Genomic DNA, 15304 nt, shown 5'->3' with positions numbered 1-15304 from the left:
TTGCCTAATTAGCTAGAATTCTAATTTTCAAATGTGGGAATTCCTAAGATTATTAAACGTAAAGCAGTAGACCAAGATTCCACACTTCCGTCTATTTTGTTCAACTTCCTTTGAGATTCAAGATTGCAATGAAACTTTCAGCTGCTTCAACCAGGTCTTATATTACTTTTAGTAACTTTGAGAAGTTGAAGTTAAAAGTGTGTTTGTGGACCGGGGATCTTTTTCACCCATTCTGTTTACTTCCCGCTTCCTACCCTCACCTTTTCCATTTTAAACAAGTATTTTCATGAACGAGGCATCTCGGCGATCAAACAGTGTTCTGGATTCAGGAAGGAAGACGCTTGCTGTTAAAAACCACTGCCACTAGACCGGAGCAAAATTGCTGGCTGCTCTCTTGGTCACTGCAATGCGTGTCTGACGCCTCGCTGCTGATAGCGGATCCGGCCCGGGCAGGAGCTCCTGCACATTTTCCTCCCGCCCCGAGGCTACAGGCGGCCCCAGGCTGGGCACCGCCGCAGAGTACAGAGCGCCGTGGGCGGACGGAGCCGCGCACTCTGCTCCATGAGATGGCTGGGTCGCTGCTGAGGACAAACGCTCCAGGGACAATCTTTAGCTATCCTAGAACCTCTTAAAGACCCTTCATTTGGCGCCTCCGCAGAAAGTCTCTTCCATTTTGGGCCCAGGATACCGTGAGAGAACGAGCGAAGTTAGGTGGCTACTCAGGCCCCCTTCGTGAGTAAGTTCCTGGAGGGTGGCAAAGACTCACCCTGATGATCTCGAGGAACTCGGCTCGGTGTTCTAGCCACCGTGGCTTCAGACCCAACACCCAAGGGCAGGGTGTGGGGCATCCGGAGCCCGGCCTTGGCCTGACCCCTTTCTCTGGTTCCGGGTGCTTTGGCCCAGCGTCTGGCGGAAACTCCCCCAGGGTCACGCGGGGCGGGGAATTAAGTGGAGAAGGCCCGGCCCCTTTGATCCCTGGGCAGCAACTTCTCAGTGCACAGCGGCAGCGGGCTGGAGGTGTGCTCCAAAGAGGAGAGCGCACCAAAGCGGGCTCCCTTCTAGGGCCCTGCGGCGGCAGTGGGGGCCAGGAGGACTCTGAGAGCTCCCCATCCCACCTCCTTTCTACTGGAGCGTGAAAATCAACTCTCCCTCCCGGTCTACTCCCCTCCTCCTCCCAAACCCCTAGCGCAGCTTTTTAAATGCGTCTCGTGCATCCTCCAACTTTGGGGAAAGACAGTGCCCAACTCCCGCTCTCCCGACGCCCCTTTCGCGTTAATCCAGTTCCTTCGGTCGCATCCAAACTCGGCGTCCGTAGTATCCCCGCCCCAACCTGGAAGCGAGCGCCCCCGGCTGCTCACGGCCGCCCTTCGGCTCCTGTTTGCAGGGAGCTCGGTTTCTGGCTCGTTATAGGATCCAGCTGCGGTTCCGACCGGCCCCGGGCTGGCGAGGCACACGTGCGCGGGCGCACACACGCACTCACACTCCCGCGTCCTCGCTCAGCGCACCCCACCCTCTGCGCCGCTCCTCCGCCGGGCGGGGGGTGGGGGTGGGGTGACGTCAGGACTGCAGTCCCAAGGAGAGCGGCTGAAGAGGGCCGCGCGCTCCTCGCTCTGGAGGCTGGAGGCGCACTGGGGCGGCCGCCACTGCTGCGCTCCTCCCTCTCCTCTGCACCCGCTGTTGCGCTGCTAGCCCGCGGGGGAGCCTCGCGAGCCGCCAGGTGAATTGAAAGTCGTTTCCGGGGGAGGACGGAGAGGGTGCTGCAGTCCTGGCAGGCACTGAAACTGCAACTCGAACAGAAACGACCCAGCCGAGGAGTCGTGCGCGCGGCGCCGTGCGCGGCCTCCCCGAGCGGCTGGGGGCGGCAGCCGCTCAGCTCGCCGCCCGGCGCGGCGGCCGGACCTCGGCCCCAGGACTCCGGCTCCGGGCGCGCTCGCCCGGGAGAGACGCCACCAGCCCTGAGCATTTCGCGGCGGCGCTTGTACGGGGAATGCGAGCGCGTCAGCTCCAGGTCACCGCCGTGGAGCAGCTGCCTGTGGGAGAGCGAGGAGAGGCGAGGGGGCGGCAGCCTCGGCCCGAAGTAAGTGCAGCAGAAGTTTGCGTCGGTTTCCCCGCCGCTCCCTGGAGCGAGTGGGAGGTTTATCTCCTACCCTAGCTCGCTGAGGATAGCGGACTTACAGGGGAGCCTCGCCCGGGAGAGAAGGTGAGCGTCACCGGACGGGCGAGGACCCGGAGGGCCACGGCAGGTTGGGATCCCTGTGGGGCGAGGGGGTGTCAGAGGAGGAGACCCCAAGCTACGGGGAGGGACGTGAAAGGAGCCTGGCCCTGGAGATCTTGGAAAGGGAGGGATTTGGAGGGAGTGAAGGTGGAGGTTGGTTGTCAAACCTACGCTGGTGACCTTGGCGTGCCCCCCTGGAGTGGCGAGCCAGGGGCTTCTCAGAGGTTGGAAACGGGTGCGCCTAGGAGATGGCGTGGCTTCTCGCTCGGGGGTGCGCGAGGAGCATCGCTGCCGGATGCTGGAAGACGAGGGCAGGACGAGGCAGAACCCGGCCCCAGGCAGCGACGCTGAAGGGTCGGGACGCCGGGGCGCCAGGGAGTCCGGATCCAGGGGCACGGAGTGGGAAGTTGGGGTCTTCTGAGATGCCCCAGCCTCGACGGGGGAGACAGCGGTCCAGGGAGAAGGCGGGTGTGACGCTCCGGGCCCCTACAGCAGCTGTTGGGTGCTTTTGGAGCCTCGGTGGCTAATTGTAATTAGGTGGCTTCTCCGAGGGCGAGAGCGCTCGGGCCTCCCAGCTGCGCCCCCCGCCCGCGCTGCCGCGCGTCCCCGCAGTCGTCAGGCTGTTCCCAGCAGCCGCGAGGGCCGGGGAGACCCGGTATACGCAAAAGACACCCTCGGCGTTCTGTTCACTTGTTTTCGGGGTACGTTCAACTCTTGTCTTCTCTAACCGGCCTCCTGAAGGAGCTTTTATTCTTTAACTGACTAAACTTCGAACGGGGAGAAAAGTTCGTGGAAGCTGCGCTCCTCCCTGGAGCAGAGCCCTGAGGAGGGCAGAGGAGGGCGGTGCGGGCACATTGCCCACCCTCTTCTCAACTGGGTAAGGTTCTCAGGGAATTTTATATTTAATGGCATGCGATTATTCTGGGAAGGCAACGAAGGCATCATTTTCCAGACTAGGACCGTCTGTGCTTAAGAAACCAGAATCCCACTCAGCTTCTGGTGCCAAGGATGCACTTTGTGGGGAGAGGGAGGTAGTTAATTAAATTCCAGTGTTTTGAGGTCATTCACGATGCATAGTGTTTACCCATTTTCATTTACTCAGATTCTTTCGTTTAATAATGCAAAATAATTTATGAGACCCACTATGTGCCAGGCATTGTGTTAGATGCTGGGGTAATAGAAGTGATTGATGTATGGTCCCAGTACTCAGGGAGCTTACAGTCTGTAAGAGATGTGGTTTCTAAAGAAGATGGAAAAAATACAAGTTCTACAGGTAAGGGCAGGTGATATCTGATTTTCATAATGACTCACTTCCAGCTCCTTAACCATGGGGTCCAACATCTGCTAGATTTCGACTTCCCTGAAGTCAGGGCCATAGTTATTCATCTTTGATGGCCAGAGGACAACCCTTTGCCAGGCACATAGTAGGTCATCAATAAGATCCATTAAATGGATGGATGAATGGATGAATTATAAATAGTGAAAAGTATTATTGCGGGAACATGTAAAGAAGAAAAAGAATTGGGGGAACATGTAAAGAAGAAAAAGAATGACTTGGAAGGAGGAGAAATAGAGCTGCAGAGGGCAAGAAAGAAAAGAAGCTAGGGTTCATAAACATTTGAAAGTATATATTCTTTAACAAACAGGTTTTGTTTCCCATTTTCACACAATGGAAATTAGCATCACCCAACTCAGTTTCTCTTTCTATGAAATACACACATCTCTTTGGATATTTAGATTATAACTTTTTTATAGCAGGGTCTCTGTTAATTTACCATGGAGGTCATAATGCCATGCTCATGTGAATATGTTGATAATATGGTGATTTGGATGTGTCTAGGATAGTGGGACAGGTTGGTGAAAAAATACTTCAGAATTACCCAAATCATTCCTTCAAACATCTCATAATATTTTGCTACTTCATGTGCACATTTCTACCCCTGTGCTTTAACCATATTTAATTTAAACTTGATTAAAATATTTATACATAGATTTTACCAATGAAGATTAAGCATATATATGCAAGACTGTCCTTGGTTTAATTATTTGAACGGAGGTTACCATTGCACTCAGGCAGAAGGTGGTAACAGACTGTAAAGTAACTCATGGTGCACTCAGGTTCCAAGATGAGTGATAAAGACTTTTTTTCCCATTAATTTAATTTTATTATATTTACCAGCGTCATATATTCTTTTACATGTACAACAGAACTACTACTTACTTTTTAAAAATCAGTATTTATTAATGGTAATAATAATTCAGTGATTTGAGTCATGAGTTTACAGGCAGTAATCCCGGATTTAGAACCTTCTCAGTGAAATGTGATTTGGAGCCTTTCTAAAATTTTTGTAAACCTCACTTTTTCTACTTACAAAATAAGATTATTTTACTTGAATGATTTAATTAGGCATTTAAAATCAGAATATGTCAATGTAGAGTTCTATTTTATTTTGGGCATTGTATTCTGTAGTTGACGTCATTAATTTAGTACACCAACGAGCAATTTGTAGTTAATGAATAGAAAAAAATCCATATTTTCCATTATTAGGTATTCTGTAGATGTTTTAGGACATTATCAGAGTTCTAGAAAGAGTATTGTGATCGTGGACAATGCATGGTGATTAAAATTATGTTTAGAAGTAAATGCAAGTAAATACTAAAAAAGTAGCTAAAGTTTGGGATTCTTTAACCGAACACTGCAGAGTTTCTTCTGTTGTGGCTGTTTAATTTGGATTATTACCATAATCATGCTGTTAGCTCGAATGACTGAAGGAATCTTCCAGGTGAACAAGGAGTACGTTCTAGAGGGCAGAACCTTTATTTTAGAAATGTAGTCAGGGTGCAGAAATGCTGAGAGTTAAAAGTGTGGGGTCATAGATTACTGAGCTTGGAAACTATCTAGCTCCATTTTTGCAGATGAGAAAATGAGGAGCTAAAACGGTTAAGGCTCTGAATTTCCCAGGATCCCATTCAGATGCACAAGAGTCCCACATATCGTCCCTTCCAGGCTTGAAAGGAAAGCACGCCCTCAAGACACCTAAACACAGGGGCAAATTAATAGATCTGCTGCTATCCTTGGATTTCCTCTTTCCTCTTATTCTCTCCAGGTCACACTCTCCTCCTGGCTCCATCTCTGAGAGGAATCCGACCTGCCAGCCCCCAACTCTCACTGTTCCTGCTGCCTTTCCAGGTCTTTCACAGGACAGAGCAGCAAAGGAATTGCTCAGGGTTCCGTGCCTCCCAGCCCCACACACGGGTCTGTGCCTCGGCAGAATTGTGAAATAAGTTTCCATTGGGTGCTCGCCATATCTCGTTTCCTACATTTTGACAGAAATGCACGTCCCAGAATCATAGTTTGGAGCTGGAAGGGGCTTTAGAGATCTTCTGGTCTCTGTATAGATCATTTTAAAGATGAGGGAACTCCACTCCAGAAAGGGCGCTGTGACAGTGATACTCTAGGGTAAGGACTTCATGAATTGAGTTTGATTCTCCTTGGCTGCTTGTGTTCTGTCTCCACTGAGCGCCTCTGGCTGGAGGTTGATCCCTTGCCACCAGCCTGGACTGAACTTCCATTATTTCCCAGCTGGATTATTGCGTGTGGGCTCTGGCGGGAGACAACTTGTGCTTATATTCCAACCCTGTCTCTCCCCAGCTACATGGGCAAGTTACTTTTTTTTTTTTTAATTAATTAATTGTTTATTTTTGACTGCACTGGGTCTTCACTGCTATGCACAGGCTTTCTCTAGTTGCGGCGAGCGGGGGCTACTCTTTCGTTGCGGTGGGCAGCCTTCTCATTGCGGTGGCTTCTCTTGTGGAGCACCAGCTCTAGGCGCGCGGGCTTCAGTAGTTGCAGCATGCGGGCTCAGCAGTTGTGGCTCACGGGCTCTAGAGCGCAGGCTCAGTACTTGTGGCTCATGGGCTTAGTTGCTCTGCGGCATGTGGGGTCTTCCCCGACCAGGACTTGAACCCGTGTCCCCTGCACTGGCAGGCAGATTCTTAACCACTGCGCCACCAGGGAAGCCCCTGGGCAAGTTACTTTTTATTTATTATTAGACTTCTGTTTTGTTTGTAGGTAATTACCTACATATGGGTATAGATGTATTTGCATGATTATTTCTTGTTTCCCCTTTAGACTATAAGTTTTATAAGAAAAACAGTGGAATGTTTCTTGCTGGCTGCATGTCTGAGACTTAGCACACTGTTGGGCACACAGTGGACACTCAATAAACATCTGTTGAATAAAGGAATGAATGAATGAGCAAGTGAGTATAATAATGATTGAGTGAAGGAGGCGTCACTTAGGTAGAATTGGAATTCTTAATATGAGAGCCATATCCTTTTAGAGAATCTAAATCTAAAATACTGCTCCCTTTGCCAGTGTCCCTTTCTGGATGGATGAGCCCCTGGTGTGCCCCTTCCCCAGACCTGCTTCTCCCATTTACTCCTTTCCGCAAGGGGCAGCTCCATTTTTCTGGTTGCTTGGGCCAAAAGCCTTGGAGTCGTCCTTCACGCCTCTTCTTTACAGTCAGCATCAAATTCATTTACAAATCCTGTAGCTGTGCCTTCATGATACATTCCAAATCTGACCAGTTCTTACTGTCTCCCTTGCCACCAGCCTGGACTGGGCCTCCACCATTTCCCAGCTGGGTTACTGCGGTGGTCTCCTAGCTTCTCTCTTGGCTTCCATCTTGGCCCCGCCTCAAAGTCTAGGTTCCACACACAGCCAGAGCTGTACTGTGAGCACATGAGTCACGTCATACTACTCCTCTGCTTATCTTTTCCCATGTCTTCCCACCTCTTCTCTGAGGAAAAGAAAAAGTCCTTCCAGTACATTAAGTGAGTAAGGCTCTACACTGTCTGGCCCCTTCTAACTCTGCGGCTTCTTGTACTCCCTGCCCCCCCCATAACTGTACTTCCATCACACTGACCACCTTCCTGTTCCTACAACACACCACATATGCTCTCTTCTAAGCAACTTGGAACTTGCTGTACCCTTTTTCTGGAATGTTCTTTCCCAGTCACCTGCTTGACTCACTCCTTCCCTCCCTCTTTTCTCAAACTCCCCTTCTCACTGAGGCCTCTCTTGGCTACCGTATTTGAGATGACACCCCTCTAAAGTTTTATCCCCCTTTTCTACACTAATTTCCTTTTAGCTCTTGTGACTATTATGACCATAAATTCTACCTGCTTCTGTCTTGTGTTTCCCCCGCTAGAAGGCAAGCTCCATGAAGGTAAAGATTTTATCTGCTTTGTTCAGTCCTGTATTCCTAGTGCCTAGAACAATGTGTGGCACATAGTAGGTGTTCAGTAAATGTTTGTCAAGTAAATAAATTGAGGAGAAAATAGTGCCTGTAGCGTAGGGTCTTGTTAAGATTAAATAAAAATGCATGTTGAGTTCTAATCACAGTGCCTGGCACGTGGTACATGCTTAATTAGTATCAGACGTGATTGTTATGTTGTCATTTCTGGTCTCCTGGACTTTTTGTCCCTCCTTTAACCCAGACTGTGGTCAGAAGCCCTGCCCTCCCAGGATCTTTAGCTGTTATTTTTAGATATGACCTTGAAGGAGCCCCAGGGGTTGTTTATATGTGCTGCTGGAAATAATTAGGAAATAAATGCTGTTAACTCTCTAAGATATGGCCTAATTCTTTCCGTGACATACCCTCTGTCCTGGGGCTTCTGGAAGGCGGCTGCTGTAAGCTCCATCTTCAGGGTGAGAGCATCACAGTCTATCCCGAACTCCATGCAGTCCCTTCTGGAGTGGGGCGGGGATCTTCTTCCCCTAAGGGATGACATTGTAGTTCTTAAATGGCAGTGGCAGTGGGAGGATAGGAAGAGTAGTATTCTGGGGGCCAAAAGTGGAGATCAGGGCCAAACTGGACAACACAGCTGTTTCTGGAACATTCTTTCTTAATGGAGTCATCTGATGAAGTCAGGACTGAGAGCAGAAACATGAGAAGGGACAGAGAGAGACTGTGTAGGTCACCAGTTGGCCACCGAGGTTGAGTTTTAACTACTTTTCTTGTCTCTTAATGCTGGCTTTGCTTCTTGCTTGTCTTAACATGACTGTTCTCATTGGTTGCCTCCTGGCCCAACGGATTTTAGCTGAGGACGAGTTATGAGGCCGCATCAGTTAACCAATGAGGCACTACATGAAAAAATAATAATTAATTAAAATGGACCCCAGTAAAGCTGTCCCCAGGGCTTAGAATTGCCTGGTGCTAAATACCACTCCTTAATTATAAAAACACAGCTTAAGAATAGGCTGTGCCTGTTTAAAGGCAGGGTTGGCTGAGCTGATAGGATGTTTTTTGCGGTTCTACCAGGACACTGTGAGCGGATATTGTGCCTGTGTGTTAAAGTTGGGTACACTATTATATTTCTATAAAATTACCGTACTAAACCCTATAGCTCATAATTCCTACTAGCTCAGGGCAGTCACACTTTACGAGTTTACTCAACAGATAGTATTTGCAATCCTGAGTGTTCATAATGGTTTTGCCTTAACAGAAAAATAATGTTATGTTGTGCCCATGTTTTGCTCTAGAAATAGAAGGAGCGTCTTGGGTTTAGTACTTGCGGGTTACCAGATCTGTTCTTAGCATGCTCTGTGACCTTGTCCAATTTGCATTACTTTAGATAAGTAGCTTTTCTGGAGCCGGGAAAAGTTACCAAAGCAGCAAAAATGGGGCCAAGAACCTTGAAGTAGAGCCGTGAGAAATCCATTTTCTTACAACTGTGAGACTGTGAGTGTGTGTTGGGGACTCTAGGATAGAAACCCAAACTATCATAACACTGAAGGGAAAGAGGGGGTGACTTTTAGCTTTCCAAACAACTGTGTACACAATTTTTTTGTGCCTGGTTTACAAACACGCTTTGTTCTAAATGTTTTTAATAAGTAGGTTGTTTGGAAATTTTTTTCTCCTAGAGACAATGTTACATGTGGAATTTAGGTTCCCAGCTGCCTTGGGAAAAGCCTATTTAATTCATTGCTGAGCATTAAAAAATGATACTATAGTTTGTTTCTTCATATGAGAAAATGAGTATTAATTTCTAGTTAATAAAATTCTAATTTCCATCGTGTTACAGCCAGAAGATCTAGGCTGGCAATTTGTAAGTAATCTCTTCCTTGACTCTTCATTGGTATATTCAACAGACCAAGAGATTATATATATTATATATACATATAATATGTAGTATATATATATTATATGTAAAATACATAGTATAATGTAATACATATGCTATAATATATGTATTATAGTATATAGTTATACTATATATTAAAATTATATATACTGTATATTATATATACATATAATAAATATATATAGTTATTCTATTAAATAGATAATGTTGGATCACCTGTATTTACCAACTTTTAAAAATCAATTTATAAACTCATGTTAAATTAATAAAGCGTAAATAAAAGTATATAATCAACATTAAGCATGTAGACATCCTTGAGAATTAAGACGCACACAAGGCAAATCTCAGTGTTGCTATATCCACCCATCAGTGGCACTCATGGTTTTGGAAGGAATAAGGTGCTCTCCTAGTCTCCCACCCTGAGGCCTCTGCTGTGGCCCTGCTCTGCAGAGGAGAAGGGTGCTTAGCTTGCTGGAAACTTGCTGAGAGTCCTGATCCCACCTTTCTCAAACACACCTGTGTCCTTTGCTCACCAGATCCCTAATATTGGATGCTGGCATCTGGCACCTCCTTTGTAGAAGTAACAAAACAATGATCCTTTCCTTCCTACTTCGTCCTCCTTCTCTCCTTCCTACAGTCTTCATCGCCTCTCCTTCCTTTTGGCCTCATTCTATGGTTAAACCCCAGCATTCAGGTCTCTCAAACGCCTTTACACAGAGTGTGACCCGTGCTGCCTTTAGTGGTGATCAGGAAATCTTCTCTGTTGCCTTTTTCCCCAGCTTTATTGAGATAATTGACATACAACACTGTGTACATTTAAGGTATACAGTGTGTTGATTTGATACACTTATATATTGACAAATGATTACCACCATAGCATTAGTTAACACCTCCATCACATCACATAATTGCCTTTTTCTTTCTTTTCTTTTTTCTTTTTTTGGTGGTGAGAACATTTAAGCTCTACTCTATTGACAGTCCATTGATATACATATATTGAAAAATGATTATCACCATAGGATTAGCTAACGCCTCCATCGTGTCACATATTTGCCATTTCTTTTCTGTGGTGAGAACATTTAAGCTGTACTCTCTTGGCAATCCATTGCCTTGGTTAATGCCAGGCGCTGGTTTTACCTACAGTCCGGGCAGTTAGCTGGCCCTTCCCCTCACAACAGTCTCCAGAGACCTGGGAGTGGAGACTGTCCTGGTCACTCATGCAGAGAATGGGGGTCGCAGCACAGTAGGGACAGGGAGAAGGGGGATGAGAGACAGTCACTGTGAGATTCTGAGGTTTCTTTTCTTTGGAGGACCTCGTACCTTGCCCTGAGTACTTCCCTACCCATTTCTAGCTTTGTTCCATGGTGTTGCATGAACGCATTCCCTGTAGACCCAAAAGCAGATTCAAAGCTTCTTCCCTACCCTTTGATTTCTGAAAAGTAGAGAGGTCAGAACATTTACAGAAGGTTTTCATTTAGAGGTGTGCTGGCTTCCTGGAGAAGCAAAAAGCTCTGAGTTGTTGCACTTGTTGACTCCTGTGTTGTAAATATTTCTGCCATAGCTTATTTCAGCATGACGTCAACTGGCTCTCAGAACCCTTCAAAATTTAACAATTGATTCTAATGAAATCTGTACAAGCTGTCATCTGTATTCTACTCTTCTTATTGCAAACAATGATGTAAAAGAAAAGATACAAGTTTTCCTCCTGTCATTTGTCTTACACACCCCCATCTCCTTTTTAAAAATTTTTAATTTTATTTTTATTTAATTATTTTTTATTGAAGTATAATTGCTGTACAATGTTGCGTTAGTTTCTGCTGTACAGTGAAGTGAATCAGCTATATGTATACGTATATCCCCTCCCTCTTGGACCTCCCTCCTCCTCCATCCCACCCATCTAGGTCTTCACAGAGCACTGAGCTGAGCTCCCTGTGCTATACAGAAGGTTCCCACTAGCTATCTGTTTTACACATGGTAGAGTATTTATGTCAAATCTAATCTCCCAGTTCATCCCACCCTCCCCTTACCCCCCCATGTCCACACATCCATTCTCTACATCTGCATTTCTATTCCTGCCCTGCAAATAGGTTCATCTGTACCAATTTTCTGGATTCCACATATATGCATTAATATATGATATTTGTTTTTCTCTTTCTGACTTACTTCACTCTATACGATAGACTCTAGGTCCATCCACATCTCTACAAATGACCCAATTTCATTTCTTTTTGTGGCTGAGTAATATTTCATTAAAATGGAGCTGGAGGAATGAGGCTCTCCGACTTCAGACTATACTACAAAGCTACAGTAATCAAGACAGTATGGTACTGGTACAAAAACAGAAATACAGATCAATGGTACAGGATAGAAAGCCCAGAGAAAAGCCCATGCACCTATGGTCACCTAATCTATGACAAAAGAGGCAAGAGTATACAATGGAGATAAGACATCCTCTTCAATAAATGGTGCTGGGAAAACTGGACAACTACATGTAAAAGAATGAAATTAGAACACTCCCTAACACCATACACAAAAGTAAACTCAAAATGGATTAAAGACTTAAATGTAAGACCAGACACTATAAACTCTTAGAGGAAAGCATAGGCAAAACACTCTTTGACATAAATCACAGCAAGATCTTTTATGACCCACCTCCTAGAGTAATTAAAATAAAAACAAAAATAAGTGAATGGGACCTAATTAAACTTAAAAGCTTTTGCACAGCAAAGGAAACCATAAACATCCCTCTTCTTTTTAACTCTGTGAATAGTAGAAAAAAAATGTATACATCCTGGAGTCAGCAAATCTGTTCTACAGAGGCCCAGATAGTAAATAAATACTTTAGACTTTGCAATCCACGCTTGGTTTTTGTCACGTATTCTTTTATTTTTCTTAAACAACCATTTGAAAATGTAAAAACTATCCTTAACTAAAGGGCAGTACAAAAAACAAAACACAAGCTGAGGGTTAGATTGTGCCTCTGGGTCTGCTGACCCCTGGAATAGATGATCAGGGTATGCCTTTGGAAATATGAACTTTAGAAATTTGAAATTTATAAATTTATAATTTAGAATTTCTGTATATAACATAAATCGTGTGATATACACATACATATATGTATGTATATATATATATACATACATTTCAAAGGAAAAGCCCAGACTGAGTGAGGTTTTCCTGAGCATTTCACCATAGGAGCCAAGCTTGGGTCTCTGTTGGAAGAATGAGGGCTTTGGGGGTTGGGGTGGGAGGAGGTGAGGACACCGCGAATGGTGATCTCAGTGATGACTAAGGAGAAACATGGTCTCAGGGCATCTTTTTTCTTCCTTCCTTCTTTAAAAAACAGTTTTATTGATATATGATTTAATGTATTTTAAAATACATCCATTTAAAGTGTACAGTTCAGTTTTTTTTAGTGTATTCATAGGACTGTGCAACAGTCGTCACATTCAAATTTTAGAACATTTCCATCTCCCCTAAAAGAAATTCCCGTACCTTTACCAGACAATTACCATTCCTTCTCTACCTTCCAGCCCCTGGAAACCACTAACCTACTTTCTGTCTCTATGGATTTACCTATTCTGGACATTTCATATAAATGGAGTCATATAATGTATAGCCTTTGTGAATGGCTTCTTTCATTTAGCATAATGTTTTCAAGGCTCATCCATGTTGTAGCATGTATCAGTACTTCATCTTTTGGTGCATTGTATGGATATACCACATTTTATTTGTCCATCCATCAGTTGATGGATATCTGGGTCGTTTCCCGTTTTTGGCTAACACGAGTAATACTGTTATGAAAAGTCACACACAAGTCTTTATATGTATATATGTTTTAATTTCACTTGGGTAGATATCTAGGAGTGGAGTTATTGTGTGATATGATAACTCTTAGGTTTAGCATTTTGCAGAACTGCCAAACTGGTTTTCAAAGGGCCTGCATCATTTTACATTCCCACCAGCAGTATATGAGGGTTCTATTTTCTCCACATCCTCACCAACACTTGTCTCTTTTTTTGATTATAGTCATCCTAATGATGTGAAGTGGTATCTCATCATGGGTTTGATTTTACATTTCCTTATTGACTAATGATGTTGAGCATCTTTTCATATGCTTATTGAGCATTTATATATATTCTTTGGAGAAATAAATGTCTATGCAAATACATTGTCAATTTTTAAAGTCATTTGTCATTTTATTATTGGTTTGTAAATTGTCTAAATACAAGTCCCTTGTCAGATATATGATTTGCAAATATTTTCTCCCTTTACGTGGGTTGTCTTTTCACTTTTCTGATGGCTTAGTTTGCAGCACAGAAGTTTTGACATTTTGAGGAGGTATAATTTATCTGTTTTTTCTTTCATCACTTGTGCAACAAATTCAAATTCATTAAGATTTATTCTTATGTTTTCTTCTAAGTGTTTTGTAATTTTAGCTCTTGCTTAATTTAAGTCTAATCCATTTTGAGTTAATTTTTGTGCATAGTGTGAGGAAGGTGTCCAATTTTATTCTTTTGTATGTGGATATTCAATTGTTCCAGCATCATTTGTTGAAAAGGGTTGAGTTATCTTGGCACCCTTGCTGAAATTAATTGACTGTAATGTGGGATTTATTTCTTGACTCTCAATTTTATTACATTGATCTATCTAAGTGTCTGTTCTTATGCATTGCCTTGACTGCTGTGGCTTTGTAGTAAGTTTTTAAATTGGAAAGTGTGAGTCCTCCAGTTTGGTTCTTATTTTTTGAGATTGTTTTGGCTATCTGGCTCCCTTAAATTTCCATATTAATTTTAGGATTTGTTTGTCAAATTCTGCTAAAAAAATCCAGCTGGGATTTTGGTAGGAATTGTGTTAAATCTGTCGATCAATTTAGAGAGTAATGCCATCTTAACAATATTAATTCGTCTGATACATGAACATGCCATGGCTGTCTATTTATTGAGGTCTTCCTTAATATTTTGAACAATGTTTTGTAATTTTAAGGGTATAAGTGTTGCACATATTTAAAAAAAATATTCTTTAGTATTTCTTCCTTTTCAATCTGGATGCTTGCTTGCTTCCTTCCTATTTGCTCTGTCTAGAACCTGTAGTTCAAGGTTAAATTGAAGGAATGAGAGTAGGCATCCCTGTCTTGTCCTTGATCTTAGGGGGAAGGTATTCAGTCTTTCACCATCAAGTATAATGTTAACTGTGAGTTTTTCGAAGGTGCCTTTGATCAGGTTGAGGAAGTTCCGTTTCCCTTCCTGGTTGTTGAGTGTTTGTATCATAAAATGGTATTGGATTTTGTGAAGCACTTTTTCCATGTCTGTTGTGCTATCACTCATTATTTCTGCTCTTTCCATTTTAGCTCTTTCCTTTTATGAAACTCAAAGTGGAGATGAGAGGGAAATGGAGTAGAGTGAGGGAAGGAAAAATGGTTTTAGGCTGGTCATGGGGAGAAGGGAGTAAGAGGGCAACAAGATTAAGTTGAACAGTAGAAAAAGAAGGATGGGGATGGGAGAAACATCAGCACGCATTTGGTCCCATCCCCTAATTTTCTAGTGGACACAGGCCCAGAAACACGGGATGACTTCCTTCTCACGTAACCTGAGACGTCAGGGCCAGTACACAAGGCAGACCTGCCCACCTCCCTTTTGGGTGCTCTTTCCACTGGTCAGCACTATCCCTCAAGCTGAGCTCTAAAGGATAAGGAGTTTCTGGTCAAGTAAAGAATGAGGGGAAGGAGGTTTCAGGTAGAGGACGCCTGATATACAGAGACCCTGGGGTAGGAGAGAGCTTGTTTGGAGGCTTCAACGATGGCAGCTCTGGTTGGAGCAATGATTGAGAAGACAGTGAGAACCGAGGTGGAAGAGTTGGGTGGGGCTTCATCACAGAGTCCTGGGGGCTGGCAAGGAGTGTGGATTTATTCCAAGTGCAGTGTGAACAGTTTTCAGGAGG

General features: G+C 44.3%; 1 protein-coding gene across 1 annotated transcript in view; it reads left to right on the top strand.

Moving 5' to 3' along the window:
* The first annotated feature begins 2092 nt into the window (after positions 1–2092).
* KIAA1217 (KIAA1217 ortholog) overlaps positions 2093–15304 on the top strand; it is a 774831-nt gene continuing 761619 nt past the window's right edge. Inside the window, exon 1 of the mRNA XM_029236751.1 lies at positions 2093–2200. The gene's annotated coding sequence lies outside the window, so the exon portion shown is untranslated. The remainder of the gene's footprint in view (positions 2201–15304) is intronic.

This window comes from Monodon monoceros, unplaced genomic scaffold, assembly GCF_005190385.1.
Source record: "Monodon monoceros isolate NGI ecotype Baffin Bay Population unplaced genomic scaffold, NGI_Narwhal_1 Super_Scaffold_21, whole genome shotgun sequence".
Classification (NCBI taxonomy): Eukaryota; Metazoa; Chordata; class Mammalia; order Artiodactyla; family Monodontidae; genus Monodon; species Monodon monoceros.
Note: the sequence above shows the minus strand (reverse complement) of the source record. Positions and strands in the feature narration are given on the sequence as shown.